Source organism: Colobus angolensis, unplaced genomic scaffold (genome assembly GCF_000951035.1).
Source record: "Colobus angolensis palliatus isolate OR3802 unplaced genomic scaffold, Cang.pa_1.0 Scaffold562, whole genome shotgun sequence".
NCBI lineage: Eukaryota > Metazoa > Chordata > Mammalia > Primates > Cercopithecidae > Colobus > Colobus angolensis.
The window spans coordinates 820,704-835,679 of record NW_012119177.1 but is presented as its reverse complement, the minus strand read 5'-3'; the positions used below and the strand labels follow the sequence as shown (position 1 = coordinate 835,679).

Here is a 14,976-nt window from a genome sequence, read left to right as displayed (position 1 = left end):
CTGAGCTCAACCCAAAAGCAAGTAAGTTCCAGTTGCATGTGGCTTGTGTGTCTAAATATGGTAAAGCCATGAGGTCAAGAAGTTACGAGGTCAAAGCCAGCCTTACTTGTTTAAGGAGTTGGTAACTCCTATGCAATGTTCCTTCACAGACAACAGGAAGGCTGCTTACCACTCAAAAGAACTCCCCTATCTGTAGACTGACTTCTGATGCTTTTATAGAGGAAGAAGCCTTCATTCTTTCTTTAAAAAGACTTTTTAATAAAAATACACTGTGTTGCAAAAGGTCTTGGTTTAAATTTACTTCAAGGTATAAATGAACAGTGTTGATTCAATCATGCCTATAGAATATTCACTTTTTTTTTTTTTTAGAGTCTCACTCCGTCACCCAGGCTGGAGTGCTGTGACATGGTCTTGGCTCACTGTAACCTCTGCCCCAGGGTTCAAGTGATTCTCCTGCTTCAGCCTCCTGAGTCGCTGGGATTACAGGTGCCCACAACCACACCCGGCTAATTTTTTGTATTTTTAGTAGAGACGGGGTTTCGCCAGTTGGTCAGGCTGGTCTCGAACTCCCAACCTCAGGTGATCCACCAACCTCGGCCTCCCAAAGTGCTGGGATTACAGTGACTCATGAGAGTCACCGCGCCTCATGTGAATATTCACGTTTGATCAATCAGATAGTGTGATCACATATCACAACTCTCTTTGCTCAGGGAAAAAGTGCATAGTATATCTCTGTGTGAAGTAACATTAAACATTCTGGACCACTGATTTACTTATTCAAATAACTTATTGAAATACATTAGGAAATGCAGCTTCAATTTTTCCCACCACCTATAATAATTTATATGTTGAATAAAATTTAAATTTCAGCGTTAATACCTTCAAATTTCAAAATATTTTAAATTTCCAATACTAAAGACCATAGTCTCTGACCTCTAATAAGTACCATTTCTTAAATATCAAAGACTCCATGTTATTATAGGAAGATAAATCATATGAGAAAGACTCTAAAATGGATTTACTCTTAGATTCTATGTCAATTGCTGTAAAAGGCAGTTAAGTTGGTGTGTAAAAACCACACAGCTTTCAAATATTAATAGATTCCATGTGGAACTACGAGCAGTCTCTTTTAGGACAAAGGAATAAAGAGAAAATTCAACAGAAGCAGCAGAAGGAGAACCTGACATGTTAGTATAACAATAACAGGTGGATGCCTATCAATTTGATAACTATCTAAGTATCTATCTTTATAAGGTAAATCTATTGCATGTTTTAGGAGCAACACCTGTAGTTTTAAAAATTTAATAATGCATGTACACACACACACATATACATACATACAAATGTATATATGTAATATACATATATATAAACATATATATATGTTCCATAGCTATAATGCATGGTTTAAAGGAGAGGAAAGGAGGCCGGGCACGGTGGCTCATGCCTGTAATCCCAGCACTTTGGGAGGCTGAGGTGGGCTGATCACGAAGTCAGGAGATGGAGACCATCCTGGTCAACACAGTGAAACCCCGTCTCTGCTAAAAATACAAAAATTAGTTGGGCATGGTGGTGTGTGCCTGTAATCCCAGATACTCGGGAGGCTGAGGCAGGAGAATTGCTTGAACCAGGGAGTCGGAGGTTGCAGTGAGCCAAGATCATGCTACAGCACTCCAGCCTGGGCAACACAGCAAGACTCCATTTAAAAAAAGTAGGGGGGAGAGAGAGTAAAGGAAAAAGAGAGAAGGCTGAAGCTGGTTAGAGTCTGAGGGATTCTAGGGAGAGAAAAATAGAAGGGAGGACAAATTTAGGGAAAATCCAGTGGCCCAAAATCCCAGTGTCCCACACACAGCCCAGCCTTAGAGCAGGAGTGAAGAATTAGATCAGTTTTGCACATGAAAAAAAAAAAATTAAATCACAACAAAGCTGACTTGGTTTCTCTTTGAGCCTCCTGCATCACCACATGTCTGTCTGTCACTCTGGCCATTCCTGCCTCTCCACCACATACACTGTTTCGGCTCTCCTAGGCCTCCACCTGTGTCCCAGTCTGGGGTTTTCATGGAATGTGTACACAAAGTTAGATTGAGGCTGCTTTAGAGTCTGGTCCATGTGTCCATCCAGACTCCAAGTGGAGTGTAGGGGTCCAGGGGAAGAGAGGGGTAGGTGTGGCAGACCCTGCCCAGGCAGTCTTCACATTGGACATGGGTGTGCGTGCTTGTGTGTGTGTGCATGTGTGTATGTGTGTGTGTATCTAGTTCCAGAAGAAAGAAGCAACTAGAAAGAGGGAAAGGCAATATTTGGAGAGATAATAGTGGATGTATTTTTATAACTGATGAAAGACAAATCTTTATAATTAGAATATATAAAGGCATATTCTTCCATAACCTATCACAGTGAAAATAAAGAAAAGCAAAGGCAAAGAAATCAGCTAAAAACTGTTAGAGGGAAAAAAAAAGGATCATACCTGCAAAGAAACAATTAGACTCAATGCAGACTTCTCAACCTCAGCAGTGGAAGCCAGAAATGTTTCAAAGTACTGATACAGATTAATTTCACCAGTAATTATACACAGATAAACAATTATTCAAGAATATGAACAAAATAAAAACATCTCAGAGCAACCAAAAATAGGTTAGTTCTCTGTCAGTAAACTCACAAAAAAGGAAATTCCAAATACTATATTTCAGAAAAAAGTAAAATGGTCCCAGAAAAATGAAGCCAGATGAAAGAAGAAATAAATGATTAAAAAATTAACAAAAATTAAAAGGTTGATAAATCTTTTTTTAAAGACTACATCAAGTAGTCTTCTCTGCCTACATGAAAGAAGAGACTTCCACACAGAACAGATGTCTATCATTATATCTTAGTCTACACATTTAAAGTGAATTCCTTTCAAAATCCTGCCTAAGTGTGCTATGCAATTTGACAGACTGGTTTGAAAGTATATATGTGTGAGCTAATTTCCAAGAACAGCCAAGATAATCTTGAAAAAGAACACGATGGAGGGATTTGCCTAACTATAAAGCAGTGTTTATTACAAAGCACTAATAATTGAGACAATATTGTATTGGCTCAGGAGCAAACAAAAGACCGAAGGAACAGAATAGTAAGTCTAGAAACAGAATCACACATAAACAGAAACTTTATATATGACAATTTGCATTGTAAATTAATATGAAAAAGATGGAAAATTCAATAAATAGTGCTAAATAATTATTTGCATTTACGAAAAAACAAAATTTTATCCATATGTCACATCATACACAAAAATCAATATCAGTTAAAGTCCCAAATAAGATAAGAAAAAGCATAAGGCTTAGGAACTTATGAAACTACTTAATGACTTTAGACCAAAAAAGAATAAAATTTTACTTGTACAATAAATTTAAAACTAAACTACATACAGGGAGAAGCTATTTGCAATACATGAGTCCAGTTTCTGGTTAAAACCCTTCGTGTAGTTTCTCAGGCCTAGCTGTAGGCAATTACAAATGTCTTACCTGGCAGGCCTCACAGGGAAGCTGTCCTCTCCACAGCAGACTTGGTGCACAGCAAGTGTCTGACAGTCTCTGAAGACAGTTGCAGTCAAGAACTCATATTCCTCTCTGGCTGGAATATGCTCTTTGCATATTCACATTCCTAGCCCAAGTGCCTTCTTTCCTAGGTTTCTTTATCTGAGGCCTTGGGTAGAGGTCTTCTTCTGGTACCTTGCTGAGACCTCCCTAATGGGCCAAAAAGAGGGGAAGGAAGTCTGAATATGGTTTTCTCCAGTCTGACTCCCCAGTACTTTTCTGCTCTTACGCCCATTCCTCTTGCCCTCTCCCCACCTCAGGGTTCATAAAGCTGTCAGAGACCTTTGTTCCATCAAAAACAAAACAAAAAAAGGCAGGGCACTCTCAACAGTAACATGACCCCCATGTCTGTGCCACCTTACCCTCAACCAGGACACCTTTCCATGGAGAAAAATGGAACAGGGGGTGTAGGTGCTTTCTCTGGTGTTAGCCTCTTGCCTTTGCCATGGGAATAATTAAAGCCTTGACTCTTCCATTTTTGACGTGTTCTTTAGTCAGCTACTCTGACACCTTACAGCTCAGCTATCTCTATCTCTTAGCTCGTCTGAGCTCCTAACTATATACAATTGATAAATGTTGAATATCCAGAATATAAAATGTTTGCCTACAAACATTAAAAAATTAGGAAATGGGGAAAAACATGAATGAATTACAGAATTAGAAAGAATGGTCCATAAACCCACCAAAGATGCTTAAGCTTAAGCTTTTCACACCTATCAGATAAATAAAAGTGTAAATTTGATAATATAAAGTGTTGACAAGGATATGGATAAATAGGAATCCCAATATGCTGGTGGCCATAATCTGCCTTCTGCAAGCTGGAGACCTAGGAAAGCTAGTGGTTTAATTCATTTCAAATCCAAAGCCCTGAGAACAAGAGAAGTCCGTAATGTAAATCCAAGCCTGAGGGCAGGAAAAGATAAAATGAGGAATTTCAGCTCAAACAGTGAGGCAAGAAAAAAGGGGCTAATTCCCTCTTCCTCTACCTTTTATTCTATTCAGGTCCTCAGCAGACTGGTTGAGACACAATTGTATTGGGGAGGACATATTCTCTGACTACAACATAATAAAACAATGTAATAATAAAAGTATTTTTTTAAAAAAGTTAAAAATTTAAAACTCAGGGTTTTCAAATTTTTATCCAAAAAGGAATAGAACATGCACTTAAAAACCAGAGCTGTGATTTCCTTATAAACATACATTCTGAAACACCTAAGTAAATATTAAACAAAATGAATTCAGTCATATGCAAAAAGGAATAAACTTAGTTTAAATGACTCTAAATCAAGAAATACTAGAATAGGCTGGGCATGATGGCTCATACCTCTAAGTCCCACCATTCTGTGAGATGGAGAGAGGCAGATTGCTTGAACCTCAGTGTTTGAAATAAGCCAGGGCGTTGTTTCAAATACATGGCAAAACCCTGTATCTACAAAAGATATAAAAATTAGCTGGGCCTGGTAACATGCACCTGTAGTCCCAGCTACTTGGGAGGCTAACATTGGGGGATCACTTGCGCCTGGGAGGTCGAAGCTGCAGTGAGCCAAGAGCACACCACTGCATTCCATCCTGTGCAATGAAGTAAGGCCCTGTCTCAGAAAAACAAACAAACAGCAGCAACAACAACAACAAAAACACAAAAGAAAATAAATACTAAGATCAGGCATGGTGGCTCATACCTGTAATCCTAGCACTTTGGGAGGCCAAGGTAGGTGGATCATCTGAGGTCAGGAGTTCGAGACCAGCCTGATCAACATGTTAAAACCCCTTCTCTACCAAAAATACAAAATATGAGCCAAGTGTGGTGGTGGGTGCCTGTAATCTCAGCTACTCAGGACGCCAAGGCAGGAGAATCACTTGAACCTGGGAGGCGGAGGTTGCAGTGAGCTGAGATCGCACCACTGCACTCCAGACTGGGCAACAAGAGCAAAACTCCATCTCAAAACAAAAAACAAATAAAAAAAAAAAAGAAAAAGAAAAAGAAAAAGAAATACTAGAATAGCTTAATTATATTAAAAATGTATTTATATAATTAAGTCCATTTATGGTCACCAGCATATTGAGGTTCCTATGTATCCATGTCCTTGTCGACATTTTATATTATCAAATTCTAACTTTTGTTTATCTGATAGGTGTGAAAGTTTAAGCATCTCTGGGGTGGTTATGCAGGATTCTTCCTCTTTCTGTGAACTATTTATGTTTTTCCCCCAAAGTCAAAAGTGTATAATTATCTTCCTAGAAGTCATAACAAAATTCAACAAAATTTAATATACATTTCTGCTGACTCTTCTCAATAGAATAAAAATATATTTTTGGCACATATTAATTAATATCCACATGGTGCTCTCACTTCTGGTATTAGCAAAGGACTTTACTGTAGACTAGTCCTATAATAAGTACCTAGAAAAGCTAGATAAAATATAAAACACATTAAATAGGGGGTAGGATCTTAAAGAAAAGGGAAACATATCAAGGCTTAGAGCAAAGGAAGACATATCAGAGCTTGACATTCTGTGACATTTCCCCTCCTTGGCATTTGTCAACTTACAAATGGCACAGCCACAAAGCCAAGTACAAAATAGAGGCTGAAAGTGTGAGACTAAGCTGAGCTTTCACAAATTTATGTGCTCACAGAGACAAAACTTAAAGTTTGGTACTACAAAGGCAGACAAAGCTTGGAAATTCTAGATTACAGAGAGAAAGGGAGTATATTTTCCACAAGCATTTGCTTGTTTATAACCAGCATGAAATCTAGAGACTAAGTGGCCAACCAGAAATATTCTCATAATGTTCCTATAGTTGTCTCACAGATTTCAGAGGCAAAACTTGCAATTCAGGACCCATTAAGGAAAAGGGTCTATGGCAAATATGTATGAATTCCACTTTGGTTCCCAGAGTAATGCAACTCAAGAGTAAAATTGATTAGAGATGGTTCGATTTTCTTTTTTTTTTTTTAATTTTAATTTTTGTTTTAAGTTCCAGGGTACACAGGCAGGATGTGCATGTTTGTACATAGGTAAACATGTGCCATGGTGGTTGGCTGCACCTATCAACCAACCACCTAGGTATTAAACACAGCATGCGTTAGCTATTTTTCCTAATGCTCTCCCTACCCAATTTCTAAGGAGCAAAGCATTCACGATGTGACTTGGGTGCTGTTAAAGGCATTCAGTTTCAAAGGGGAAACAGAGTGTACAAGTTTGGAAAATGTGCAGCCTGACAATGTGATAGAAAAGAACATACCATTTTCTGAGGAGAAATTCAAGCTGCCTACAGAAATTTGCAAAAGTAAGGAGGAGCTGAATGTTAATCACCAAGACAATGGGGGAAATGTCTCCAGGGCATGCTAGACGTTTGTGGCAGCCTGTCCCATCACAGGCCCATTTAGGAGGAAAAAAATGATTTTTTGGGCCAGGCTCAGGGTCTCTCTGCTGTGTGCACTCTAAGGACTTGGTTCCCTGTGTCTCTGGCACTCCAGTCTTGACTAAAAGGGGTCAAGGTACAACTTGGGCTGTTGCTTTAGAAGGTGTAAGCCCTAAGCGTTGGTAGCTTCCATGTGGTAATGAGCCTGCAGATGCAAAGAAGTCAAGCACTGAGATTTGGGAACCTCTACCTAGATTTCAGAGGATGTATGGAAATGTCTGGATGCCCAGGAAGAAGTTTGCTGCAGGGGTGGGGCCCTCATGGAGAATCTCTGCTAGGGCAGTACAGAAAGGAAATGTGGGGTCGGAGCCCCCACACAGAGTCCCTGCTGGGTCACTGCCTAGTGGAGCTGTGAGAAGAGGACCACTGTCCTCCAGACCCCAGAATGGTAGATCCACTGACAGCACCATGGTGCATGGTAGTATCAGGCACCTGGAAAGGTGGAGAAACTCAATCTAAGCCTGTGAAAGCAGCCAGGAGGGAGGCTGCACCCTGCAAAGCCACAGGGGTGGAGCTGCCACAGACCTTGGAAACCCACCTCTTGTATCATTGTGATCTGGATGTGAGACATGGAGTCAAGGGAGATCATTTTGGAGATTTCAGATCTGACTGCCCTGCTAGATGTCAGACTTGCATGGGGCCTGTAGCCCCTTTGTTTTGGTCAATTTCTCCCGTTTAGACTGGTGGTATTTACTCAATGCCTGTACCCTCATTGTATCTAGGAAGTAACTAGCTTGCTTTTGATTTTACAGACTCATATGCAGAAGAGACTTGCCTTGTCTCAGGTGAGACTTTGGATGGTAGACTTTTGAGTTAATGCTGAAATAAGTTAAGCCTTTGTGGGACTGTTGGAAAGGCATGATTGGCCTTGAAACATAAGGACACGAGATTTGGAAACAGCCAGGGGCAGAATGATATGGTTTGGCTATGTCCTTACCCAAATCTAATCTTGAATTCCCACATGTTGTGGGAGGGACCCAGTGGGAGGTAATTGAATCATGGCAGTGGGTCTTTCCCATGCTGTTCTTATGATAGTGAATAAGTCTCATGAGATTTGATGGTTTTATAAAGAGGAATTCTGCTGCACAAGCTCTCTCTCTTTGTTTGCTGCCATCCATGTAAGACATGACTTGTTCCTCCTTGCCTACTGGCATGATCGTGAGGCCTCCCCAGTCATGTGGAACTGTAAGTCCATTAAACCCCTTTCTTTCGTAAATTGTCCAGTCTCAGGCATATCTTTACACCAACGTGAAAATTGACTAATACAATTCCCTACTTAATAAATGGTGCTGAGAGAACTGGCTAGCCATATGTAGAAAATTGAAACTAAACCCCTTTCTTACACCTTATACAGAAATTAACTCAGGATGGATTAAAGACTTACATGTGAAACCCAAAACTATAAAAACTCTTGAAGGAAATCTAGGCAATACCATTCAGGACATAGACACAGGCAAATATTTGATCATGAAATCACCAAAAGCAATAGCAACAAACACAAAAATTGACAATGGGATCTATAAACTAAAGAGTTTCTGCACAGCAAAAGAAACAATCATCAAAGCAAACATGCACCCTACAGAGTGGGGAAATTTTTTGCAATCTATCCATCTAGCAAAGGTCTAATATCCAGAATCTCCAATGAACTTAAACAAATTTACAAGAAAAAGACAGCCCCATTAAAAGGTGGGCAAAGGACATGAACAGACACTTCTCAAAAGAAGACATTCATGTAACCAACAAACATATAAAAAAAAGATAGCTCAATTTTCACAGTGACTGAAAACCAATTTTAAATCAGCTTAATTCCCAATTGGTTTAAAGTGTTCTATTCTCCTTTAACTGCCTGCTAGAAAGCAAAAGTAAACGCTGAAGGAAAACATGAGTAGCCAGAGCCTTAAATTATCTACTAAAAGTTTGGTATACATTTTTATCTTTTAATCAAAATTATTAGTTACATCAAAAAACAGAATTAAATGATCAAAAAGAGAAGAAAAATATAATAGAAACATGTACACAGGTTTTAGAATTTGGAATTATTGGGCCTAGATTTTAAAATATTTACAACATAGCAAGAATCTCACCAAAGAAAGAAACTATTTAAAACAATAAAAAATTTAGAATGCAAAATTTAATAATTAAAAATATGAACTTAAATAAATGTGTTTGACAGTAGCTTCAAAAAACAAAAAGTATAGAAGATTAAAAATATGAAGAGAATGGAGAAGAGAAAAATTATTAAAGAGCATAAGAGAGAGATAGGAAATGTTAAATCCGTCCAATTTAAACATAATCTGAGTTCCAAAAGAAGAGAGAACGGAGAATGTTGTTGAGTTCTGACTGAGAATTTTCAAAACTATTAAAATGTATTAATTTACATCAAGCACTTTAAAACTGAAGCAGGATAAATACAAGGAGAAAAAAAAAACACTACAAATTTCTGGAAAAAAAGTCAAAGATAAATTTTTTTAAAATATTCTGAAAAAAAGACATATTACCTTCAAAGCAGCAATAATTTACCTTACACCTACATTTCAGCAATGATAAAAGCCAAAAACTATGGAATGACCTTGTGATGGTTAATACCAAGTGTCAACTTGATCAGATTGAAGGATGCAAAGTGTTGATCCTGGGTATGTCTGTGAGGGTGTCGCCAAAGGAGACTAACATTTGAGTCAGTGGGCTAGGAAAGGCAGAGCCACTGTTAATCTGGGTGGGCACCATCTAATCAGCTGCCAGCATGGCTAGAACATAAAGCAGGCAGAAAAACATGAAAAGACTAGACTGGCCTAGCCTCCCAGGCTACTTCTTTCTCCCATGCTAGATGCTTCCTGCCCTTGAACATCAGGCTCCAAGTTCTTCATTTTTGGAACTCGGAGTGGCTCTCCTTCCTCCTCAACTTGTAGACAGCCTATTGTGGGACCTTGTGATCATGTGAGTTAATACTTAATAAACTCAGCTTGTCAGAAAATATATATATATCTCCTATTAGTTCTGTCCCTCTAGAGAATACTGACTAATAGAGACCTCTTTAAATTGCTGTCAGAAAACAGATAACAAACTAAAATTTGATAGCTAGCAAAAAATAACCTTCAAAAGTGAAGGTAAAATAAAAGTACTTTCAGGTTAAAAAAATTTTAAGAGGCCAGGTGCACTGGCTCACGCCCGTAATTCCAGCACTTTGAGACGCTGAGGCAGGCAGATCACGAGGTCAGGAGATTGAGACCATCCTGGCTAACACAGTGAAACCCTGTCTCTACTAAAAATACAAAAAGTTAGCCAGGTGTGGTGGTGGGCACCTGTAGTCCCAGCTACTTGGGAGGCCAAGGCAGGAGAATCGCCTGAACCCGGGAGGCCGAGCTTGCAGTGAGCTGAGATTGTGCCACTGCACTCCAGTCTGGGTGACAGACCGAGACTCTATCTCAAAAAAAAAAAAAAAAAGAAAAAAAGAAATTAAGAAACTTCATGGTTCTATGAATCACCAGATAATAATGTATCTCTACTTTCATTTCAGAAAGAAACATATCATGGACTACAAGTCTCTTTAAATAAACATTGTGTGCTGGAGGCCTAAGAATCAGAGCTACTCTTTCTGGGTTCCAAAAAACTGGGTGCTGCACACTACAGTGCTACCACTGAGAGAGTTGCTCCTGAGCTGTGGGGTAGACTCATTTGAGCTCTCTTCTGAATGCCACCCAAATGCTCTTTGTATGATGGCTACCAGATTTCCTACACAGACAAGAGGAAATAGAAGGTATGTGCTTTATTGAAATAAGGCAGACCCCATACCCCTGCATCCATTTTGCTCAAGAAAGGAGCAAAAGAAATGTTTACTCTAGGTTTCAAAGCCAGTTGACGATGCCAGAATATACCCAAGCCTGCCACACAGACCAGAGACAGATCAAGTCACGAGTTCCATAAAGTGGAAATTAGTTTTTGCAAGAGTCAGGAGTACATTTAAAAACAAAAAACAAAACAAAACAAAAAAGCCTGTCTAAATATTTCAGATGAAAAGCTCCCTCTGACCTGGCTAAAATGCACACTATATCCCAATTTCTTTTCTTTTTCCACTTTCAGGCACTGCTACATAAACCTGTCAGTGTTATTAATGCTTCTCAGTCTATTATTCCATGGATTACTAAATATGGGAAGATCAGATAAAGAGGTCCTTAAAAGAGACAAACGTTATTGCCGTTGTGGGATGAACAGTTCTGCCCTTCCCTTTTCTATGGCTTAGGGTGCTGCAGGCCCCCAAGGAGGAGTGTGTGCCATAGAAAATAAAATAAACTAGCTCCATCGAATGCTCAAACAATAAGCTATAGAACAAAAATGCACTCTCTCAAAATCTTAAAAAATAATTTACTTTAATAAAAAGTTTCCAGAGTATTGTTAGCTGAGATTTTCAACTATGACTATCATTCAACTGTGACTGTTATTTTGTACTTCAAACCATTTTGCACAGTTACTGCATAATAATGTTTTTAAGTCATTTGGCTTTTCCCTCACATTGTGTCTCTTTTCCAAAACCTATAAATAACCTGGAAATGACAAGTGTAGATGGTTTCAGAAGTTTGATAGTGATCCTTTTCACGTAGAGACTATGATCTACCCTGCAGCCTCAAATGCTATTTGTTCTCCACCCTGCCCCTGTCACACCCTGGACTTTGCCCACGTTTCAGGTAAGTGGGACTGGTTGTCTCTTTGTTTTCACACAACAGGTTGTCTTTATTCACTCCTCTCATGTTTACTTCACCCTGCCAAATTAACAGCTCTTATTTATATTTTCTTTCTTCCTTCCATTCTTCCTTTCTTCTTTCCTGCCTTCCTTCCTGCCTTCCCTCCCTCCCTCCTTCCTCCCTTTCCTCCCTTCCTCCCTTCCTCTCTTCCTCCATTCCTCCCTTCCTCCCTCCTTTCCTTCCTTCCTTCCCTCCTCTCCTCCCTCCCCCCTTCTCTTCCCTCCTTCCCCCTTCCCCTTTCCTTCACTTCTCCTTCTCCCCCCACTCCCCTCCCCTTCTCCCGCCCTTCCCCTCCCCTTCTCCCCTCCCCCACCTTCCCTTCCCTTCCTGTCATCCAGCCACTAACTACTTTACCTAGACCCTGTGCTTGGCTTTTAATACCTTTTTCTTTTGTGTCAATCCTCCAACATTGATTTTTTTAAGATATGAAAATGGAAACAATCCAGTGTTGTTTAGTGACCAACATATTGCTCTGTCATATAACTAAGGATTTGATATCAAAAGTAAAATAAACTCAAATGCATATTAAATTAGAATGAGAAAGTATTTTCTCTTTAGGAAGTTGTATTAGTTGATTCCGGCATTGCTATAAAGAAATATCTGAGACTGAGTAGTTTATAAGAAAAGAAGAGGTTTTGTTGGCTCACGGTTCTACAGGCTGTACAGGAAGTATAGCAGCAGCTGCTTCTGGGGAGACCTCTGAAAGCTTCCAATCACTGAGGAAGACCAAGCAGGAGCTTGTACCTCACATGGTGAAAGCAGGAGCCAGAAGAGTGGGGGAGGTGCCACATACTTTTAAATGATCCGATCTTGTGAGAACTCACTCACTATCTCTAGAACAGTATCAAGGGGATGGTACTAAACATATCATGAGAAATCTGCCCACATGATTCAGTCGCCTCCCATCAGGCCCTACCTCCAACATTGGGGATTGCATTTCCAACATGAGATTTGAGCAGGGACGACACATCTATATATCAGAAGTCACAAGTGGAAATAGAAAACATATGAGAAATTGGACAGTTACATGTCCAATGTCCCAAAATGTGAAAATCAATGGAACAACTAAACTGATTTCAAAAAGAATTTAGGCCAGGTGTGGTGGCTCATGCTTGTATTCCCAACATTTTGTGAGGCTGAGGCAGGAGGATGGCTTGAGCTCAGGAGTTCAAGACCAACCTGGGTAACAGTGAAACCTCATCTCCACAAAAAATAAAAAAATTAGCCAAGCATTTTGGCACATGCCTGTACTCCTTGCTACTCAGAAGGCTGAGGTGGGAAGGTTGCTTGAGCCTGGAAGGTCGAGGCTGCAGTGAGCTGTTCCATTCTGGTGACAGAGTGAGATCTTGACACACACACACACACACACACACACATGCACAAATGTAATTCAGCTTGATTTGTGTTTATAGAAGGGAATAAATGTTTTGTGCATTGGATTTGTTAATTAAGAAAAAGAGCATGAAGGTAGCATTGACAGGTGACAACATGCTAGCAGCCCTCACTGGAAGGGGCAAGACGGGTTCAATTTGTCATGAGACTGTTTGGAAAAACCCAGGAGAAGCCTCCCAAAAAACCAGTCAATGAGTGGTCATTGAAGATAAGAAAGGAAATAAGAGTTGTGGACAGGCAAATAAGCGATATCCAAAGAGAAGAAGAAAAAGTGAAACAGTCTGTGAAAAATGCTGCCAAGAAGGGCCAGAAGGATGTCTGTGTAGTTCTGGCCAAGGAGATGATCAGGTCAAGGAAGGCTGTGAGCAAGCTATATACATCCAAAGCACATATGAACTCAGTGCTGATGGGGATGAAGAACCAGCTCACCGTCTTGCGAGTGGCTGGTTCCCTGCAGAAGAGCACAGAAGTGATGAAGGCCATGCAACGTCTTGTGAAGATTCCAGAAATTCAGGCCACCATGAGGGAGTTGTCCAAAGAAATGATGAAGGCTGGGATCATAGAGGAGATGTTAGAGGACACTTTTGAAAGCCTGGATGACCAGGAAGAAATGGAGGAAGAAGTAGAAATGGAAATGGACAGAATTCTGTTTGAAATTACAGAAGGGGCCTTGGGCAAAGCACCAGTAAAGTGACCGATGCCCTTCCAGAGCCAGAACCTTCAGGAGCGATGGCTGCCTCGGAGGACGAGAAGGAGGAAGAGGCTCTGGAGGCCATGCCGTCCCGGCTGGCCACACTCCGCTCAAGAACTGCCATTTTATGTATCTCTTGCACTACATCTCTGTTGTGAGGACTACGATTTTGGAGAAGGTTCTGTTTGTCTCTTTTCACTCCTTGCCCAGGTTTTGGGATCGCAAAGGGATTGTTTTTGTAAAGGTGGCATAAATAAATGCATCACTTTTAGGAGTATAGACAGAAATATCTTATTGTGGGGAGGGGAAAGAAATCCATCTGCTCATGAAGCACTTCTGAAAATACAGGTGATTGCCTGAATGTCTAAAACTCTACTTTTGTCTATAAAACACTATATAAATGAATTTTAATAACTTTTTGCTTTAGCACTTGGCCCCACTGTAGATTGCCCTGTACAGTAAACTTTCCAGGTGTTGGCTTCCCCAGATTGCTTCATTTGTTGGGCGTGGAAAGAGTTGCTATGGCCAGGCATATGGGATTTGGAAGCTCAGCAGAAGTGACTTCTGCTCTGTGGATGCTGCTCCCCAGCTTTCACAGACATGGTGTGGCAGCCATTCTTTTATCTATTTAACCAAGAGGATGCTTGGGAATTGTGCTGCTTTTCCTGTTGGCTGGTGGCTTTATTATGTCCTAGGGTGTGTATGTGGGTCTATTTAGAGCTTCTGTCCCTTCCTTCCCATTGCAAGTTGCACCCAGATCAGAAGCTGTAAGACTAGGTCTCTTTCACCTCTCAGTGCCTGTCCCTGCTTTGAGCTGGTTGTCTTGTGCATGGGACATGGGCTTTTCCTATCCTTGTTTTCTCAAAGTCAGGAGCTGACCAGGAGTACACTAAGATGTGGTCATGCATCATAACCAACAGTCACTCATCTGGGACATTCTTAAGATACATTTATAAATCATTTCAGCAGTAGCACTTTGTATGTGTTGAGAGGTTACAGAGCTTTTCGAAACATGCGATCTCATTTAGTCTTTACAAATAAGGAAAACAGCACAGTTTGGGAAGTATCAGAGCTGGGATTCAAACCCAGATCCTCTGGTCCAAGTTGTATGTGCACTGAACTAATCAGGCAGGAAAAAAGCCCAGCCACTGTCTCATAGATT

At 40.2% G+C, this 14,976-nt stretch overlaps 1 pseudogene across 1 annotated transcript; it reads left to right on the top strand.

The window, feature by feature from the left end:
• Positions 1-13,241: 13,241 nt before the first annotated feature.
• LOC105525885 lies at positions 13,242-14,249 on the top strand (annotated as a pseudogene). The gene has a single exon (XR_001003989.1). The product of XR_001003989.1 is annotated as a charged multivesicular body protein 3 pseudogene (transcript).
• Positions 14,250-14,976: the final 727 nt, after the last annotated feature.